This window comes from Boleophthalmus pectinirostris, unplaced genomic scaffold, assembly GCF_026225935.1.
Source record: "Boleophthalmus pectinirostris isolate CB_2022bp ecotype Guang Dong unplaced genomic scaffold, ASM2622593v1 HiC_scaffold_12, whole genome shotgun sequence".
Lineage (NCBI taxonomy): Eukaryota > Metazoa > Chordata > Actinopteri > Gobiiformes > Gobiidae > Boleophthalmus > Boleophthalmus pectinirostris.
Genome location: NW_026571018.1, coordinates 13,309,770 through 13,316,236, shown reverse-complemented (window position 1 = coordinate 13,316,236; position 6,467 = coordinate 13,309,770).

The following is a 6,467-nucleotide window of genomic DNA, read 5'->3' as shown; positions in this document are numbered from 1 at the left end:
TATATCAGATGCATTAACTTGAATTTTTGGCCTTGCTGTTTACTTCTGCTTGACCGGGCCTTTCTGTATTGTATGTATATGATGTGAACACATATGCTACAGAAACCTCCCAAAAACGCGTCACCATCTAAATGAAAGGCACTTCTGATAAAATATTTTGTCGTTTTTACCTGCAAGTATTCTCGTGTAAACAGGCCCTCAATGAGCAGGAGGAGTATTTCTAGACTACCCTGGGATGATCAGGGAATAAGTGGCAGCTGTAGGAAAAAACGGCTATGTAGCAAAAGAAGGACCGGAACAGGCTGGGAATGGAGCAGGATTGGGAATATCATACAAACACTGGGCAGAACTGTGACACTTTAGAAGCAGTAAGTTTGGAACCTCTGCAAACCATTTCAACTCAACTCTGAATTCTGTTTTTCATGTTTTTAAGACAGAGAACAGCTTGTAAATCACTAGGCCAAGTCTTACCCCATAATACTGGCATTAGCCGAGGTAATGCAGGCCCAGTTATATTTGCATACTCGCAGAGACACCGAGGAGCTTATGGCAGACTGACAGAGAGGAATGCTCAAATTTGTGAGAATGAAACTGAAACAATAACTGAGAAACTGATCATTTCAAACATCTACCGTTCCTCGGGCCTCCAGGCGACAATGGAAACAATAATTCATCAAGAACTGCTGAAGCTGCTGGAGTTTATTACACATACAAGGTGGAATTAAACAGACAAAATTTCTGCTCAAATTTGGTTTGAGTCCAAGCACTATTTTACACTACTAATGGGAATAACTGCAGTGTACTTATAAAATAAATTGTGTAGCCTATTTATCTTTGCAGACTTTATTGTTCCCATATAAGTAAACTTTATGGCAATTTACCAGAGTTGAGTTACTTAGACAAAAAATATAGCATATACTTTCAAATAATATTACCTAAAGCCACACTATGTAGCTTTTTAGACATTTTTTGGGGGGGATTTCTTTTTTTGTTACTGAAAAACATGTGCGTCTTTACTCTGAGGGGACTTGCATCTTCAAAAAACCTGACTCTAATTTGGCCTGGAGGTGGGACTCTTCCACAGTACTGTAAAATATATGGTAAAATACTATACCTTTAAGAAGAGAGACAAAGTATAGTGGGGAAATAATGGAAACTACAGCCGTCTCCACAGACCTGACATATAACATGGCTTGGTAAATGGTCAATAGTCAGTGGTCACATTTTTATACACTGCCTTTCCACCTTCAAGACACTGAAAGCGCTTTACATCAAGGAACCACTCACCCATTCACATACACACACTCAAAGTTCAAAGTTCAAAGTTAGCTTTATTGTCAATTTCTTGCACGTGTACTAGACATACAAAGAAATCGAAATTATGTTTCTCTCTATTCCATGCGCAGACAAGACAGGACAAACATTAAAGTAGGCAAGGCAAGTTTATTTGTATAGCACAATTCGTACACAAAGTAATTCAAAGTGATTTACAAATCAAAACATAAATAATCATCATAAAATTCAAGATTAAAATTAATAAAGAGAGAGAGATATTAATTACATTACGAATTAGAGAGAAGAGTGTGGATTGATAACCTTTCAGTCTCATGCACAGCTAAACAGAACTGTTTGAGACAGAAATGGCCTGTCTCACATCTTCAGGAAGACTGTTTTAGCTGCATGAAACTGAAACGCTGACTCCGCGTGTTTAGTCCTGACTCTGGGCACCAGCAGGAGACCGATCCCTGAGATCTTTAGATGGTTCATATGGCACTAACATGTCACAGATGTACTTTGGTGCTCGGCCATGGAGAGACTTGCACATAAGCAGAGCCACGTTAAAGTCTATTCTCTGAGCCACAGGAAGCCAATGCAGAGACCTGTACAAGACAGGACAACATTTATGCACACAGACACAACAAATAACACCATCTCTAACAGGGCTGGGTATCATTCAGAAGTTGTTGATACAATACTTACCTCGATATAGTGAGCTTTCGATTTGATATGATATATTTCACATAGCTTTGATACAGTTGAGTGAAAAAAAAGGCTAAATCATGGCTGTGATACTAAAAGTTTACTAAGTCTTCTAGGTTTGTGCAAAGTTAATATGAAAAACACCAATTTTACTCATCAAAACAGTGAAAATGTCAACACTTTTTTAGGTCTTACGCGAAATAATTTAGTAATATATACCAAAAATTACTCTTGGAGATATATCAATACAGCAGCCCATGATATTGACACTATACGATCTATCCATATTTCAATATTTTTGCACACCCCTAAATTCTAACCACTGCAGTAACCATAAATAAATAAATAAAGCTAAAAACACAATGTACAGTACAGTGAAGTTCAAGTCAGATCAAGTATTAGCAGCAGTAAAGTAATAAAAGGGAGTTTCTTATGTGGGTCTAGTGCAAATAGTAAATATTGCAAAAGGCATATAGTGGAAGGCTTAAAAATATATACACGAGTACATCAGTACAAATACCAGTGTACGCAGGCACTGGGGGTGAGGTGGGTTAAATGTCTTGCCTAAGGACACATCAACACTATTTATTTGTGAGAGCTAGAATTCAACCTACCAATCTTCAGATCAGTGGACAAACGTTTTACCAACTGAATTACTATCACCCAAGTAAACCAAGTAATGGAAACTAGTCCCCTTAACTTAAAATGGTAACTCTACCTGTTTGTCTCCATGGAGATATGTTCAGTGCTCCGTTCAGTTTCATTTCTCTCCAGCGACTAGGTCAGGAATCTGAATACACTAGTGCAAGAACCCCGGAAGTGCAAGTCCAGGCACCAGTCAATCAGCGAAGAGCCATATATTCTGTATTGGCAATGATTCCTGAGATTGAGGATTTAAAGCTGGAACAAAGAGAATGTTTGATGAATTTTATCAAGGGGAAAGATGTTATTGCCCTTCTTCCTATGGGATTTGGGAAAACTTAATATACCAGTTAGCCCTGATAGCGGCGCATTACATACATCACAACCAAACAGCAGTGATTGGTTAAATAAAAAAAATACCTCAAGCAAAACAGGACTACAGGCACTCTAAAGAAGTAAAAAGAGTAAAAATAAAATCGCACGAGGAATAATATAGTAAAAGGCCTTTATTTAAATGGCCAAAGCCAACATGTTTCGACCTTAACTGGTCTTCATCAGGGCTTAACTGAAAAAAAAAAAACCTGCCTACCATCGAGCAAATGAATTCTAATGCTGTGAGGTCAAATGGTTTCCATGAAGTGAAACCGGCTGATGAATCAGGCTAATATAGAGCACCTTGAAGACCCCAAAGGCCTGGCCCATACGACAGGTGCTGCTCGCTCTGACAACACACGTTCACAGGGGGTTAATGCAGGAACATGTATAGAGACATGGAGCTGTGGACACACGTTTCTTCTGTTGATTAAAACAGTGCAGAGAATCTAAGTGTTTAATTAAAGCCCTCATCAGCCCAGAGTAAAGGTCAGCATGCATATGGACCCCAGGAAGAGTCCAATCAAGCACGTCTTTTCTCAGTAAATTACAGTAAATCTACCCTACACAATACACCTAACCTTATAATCTAATGCTATTGTTGTGGTAGTGTTTATACAGCTACATGAGGTACTCTGATTTACAGGGCCCATGCTATCATTTTCTGATCTATGTTATAATGTTGTTTCCTCACCACAAACATACCCATAACACACAAACCCTGCATATTTAGACTGAATTATTCTCTCAAAAAGAAAACACTCTGTTTAGAACATTTTCCTCTGATGGTGTTTTGTTTCTGGCACAAAATAAGCCTGCATAATTAGCTTTTTTCTGAGATGTATATTTTCTTTTGCTCTGATCATTTAAGATTTTCATGGTTAAAACTAATCCAGTAGTTCTTGTAGTCTTTCCTAAATGCAAAAAAAATCTGATATGAAAATTTGAACTCAAAAGATGACAGTATATTTCACATGAGAATATGCTATTATGGTTTTGATTACAGTCATTAAAACAAAAAAAAAAACAAAACAAAAAAAACATCTCTTTTGTTTTTGCATCTTTGAAAGGAGTTTGATGAAATAAAACTCAATGGTGCCCTCGTGTGGTTCAATTGACAACTGCAGCTTCTTTCTTCTTTTCCACAAAAGAATACAGTGCTGCTTGGGATATTATGAACACAACAGTGAGTTTAATTCATGAAAGGGGTTTATTAAAAGTCCTATATGGAAAATTGACTCTTGTGAGCTTTAAGCTGTTTTATAATGTTCTTACCTCATCAAAAACATACCTGGAGTTGTGTTTTGTTTCATTCATGTTTGAAGAACCTTTATTATTAGTCTGTCTACATCTCCAGAAGCTATTTTCTGATTTATATTATAATGTTTCCTCATCACAAACATACCTGGAGTTGTGTTTTGTTTCGTTCATACATGCTTAGTGGTCCATTGTGTTTTTAAACTCCATACTCCATGAGCCATTTGAATAATTTCAGCCGTGAAAGGAATGTAGCGATATCCAAATGTCTCGGTACAATTTGATCACGATATACATCTCACGGTACGATATTTATTGTGTTATTTTGAAGAGGCTGATACAATTGTAGATAGAACACGTTTCTGCTTTTAAAATACCTTGACAAGAGTTTGGTGTGAATTATTTCCGTCATAATCTGAAGAATTAAAGTAAAAAACATATTTCTTCATCTTGTCTGCACTGAAATGAATCATGGGAGATGTAGTTCTTCATGTTTATAAGGTGTTGCTACTATAAAACCATGGATTTAAGCAAAGAAACTTGTGATTCAATATATTGTGACAGCCCACGATATTGTTGTGAGACTCTTGACGATACGATATCATGATATTTCGGTTATTGTTACATCCCTAATCTCTAAAACTAAACTAAAGGCAAAAAGTAACTTGAAAACTACCACATTCTGAGCTCAAACACAACTCAGGTTTGTTTTTGAGGAGGTAACAACATTATAACACGACTTAATGCTCACAAGAATTAATTTTCCATAATATAGGACTTTTAATTAGTGAATAATTCAATTGACTGACCTAAACCAGTTGGCCGAGTGTGTCCTCACTGAACTCAGATCAACTTGATTTGAATTCACCCTGCTGTCTTTGTAAGCGTCTCCGGACTTCGCTGAGTGCTACGTGGGAGTGAATGGCAGTCCTCCAATCCCAATACAAAAACACAAACTATAAATAACGCCATAAAACTCACCCGGCGCCTCTGAAGGATTAATTCATTTGACTTTGTGATGTATGACTTTGAGGATTTAACACCAGATTGGAGTCCATAGTTTTACAAATAAGACTTAGCAACCATAGCATAATGAAGAAGTCATTACACGCAGGAGGAAACAGAAAATATTTAATTAGAGACTGTAAAATACACTTTCCAAGGGCGCTCAGATGAAACATATTAAAAACCTGATCAAGATTACAAGAGAAAAATTTAATAAAATACATAGTACAAAATTATATAAAATAACTTCACAAATCCAGGTTTAAATATGCACATACAAAACAACGATCTGCCATAAAATTATAATTACAAAAGCAACAACAATTCCTTCATTATTATTCTAGCCATCTAAATTATCCTGGGTAAACTTCATTTTAACTTCAGAACTGATTTTATCCTTTCTAAAACATACGGAAATAAATACCATCTGTACTTTCGAGATCTTATAAAACAATTATAGGGTCTAGTTTAAGTGTTTTAATCCCATATCCTTGTCACAATCAGACTTGGTGCTGTTCCCTCTCTGGTTTACATCGTTTGCGGTAATTCATCAAGCTCCTCCATGTTTTTAAAGTCCATACACCAATTTGTCAAACTACCATCACTATACATGCACTATGTTTGTGCGTTTAAAACAAGACGGCATTGTTGTCAATGTTGAGATAGTCTGAATTTTAGTGGTTATATAAAAAAATCTTTCTACTTCACTTACTTTTACCTTCAGTTTTACCCACATTTTTACCTCCAAATACACAAAAAACTTCAACAATCTATCTCTTCATCAATTATTTGCAATCTTCTTCACTGCAACAGTAAAGTCAAGGTAAGTTCAAATAACTTGAGTTAAGAATAAATTGTATTAACTAGATTTTTTAAAATAATAAACTTTACTGAAATATTTTGTCTTTCTACAAGCAAAATAATAAAATAACCCCTTTTGGGATTATAAATGATGACTTATTATGTAAACTTGAATTAAATGCTGATAAAACCCAAAACATTTTAAAAGTGCACTATGTAACTTTTCTAGTGGAGTGTTTGCCACCTGCTTGTCCACAAGGTAACACAAGTTTTTCAAGGTGTTTTGAGCAATGAAACACTTGAAACTGAATAAATAAATAGGTTAAATACTGTGGAACATTACAGGTAAAGCAACACCACCAGAAAAGTTACATACAGCACCTACATACTGCCTATAGGCTAAATGAAAT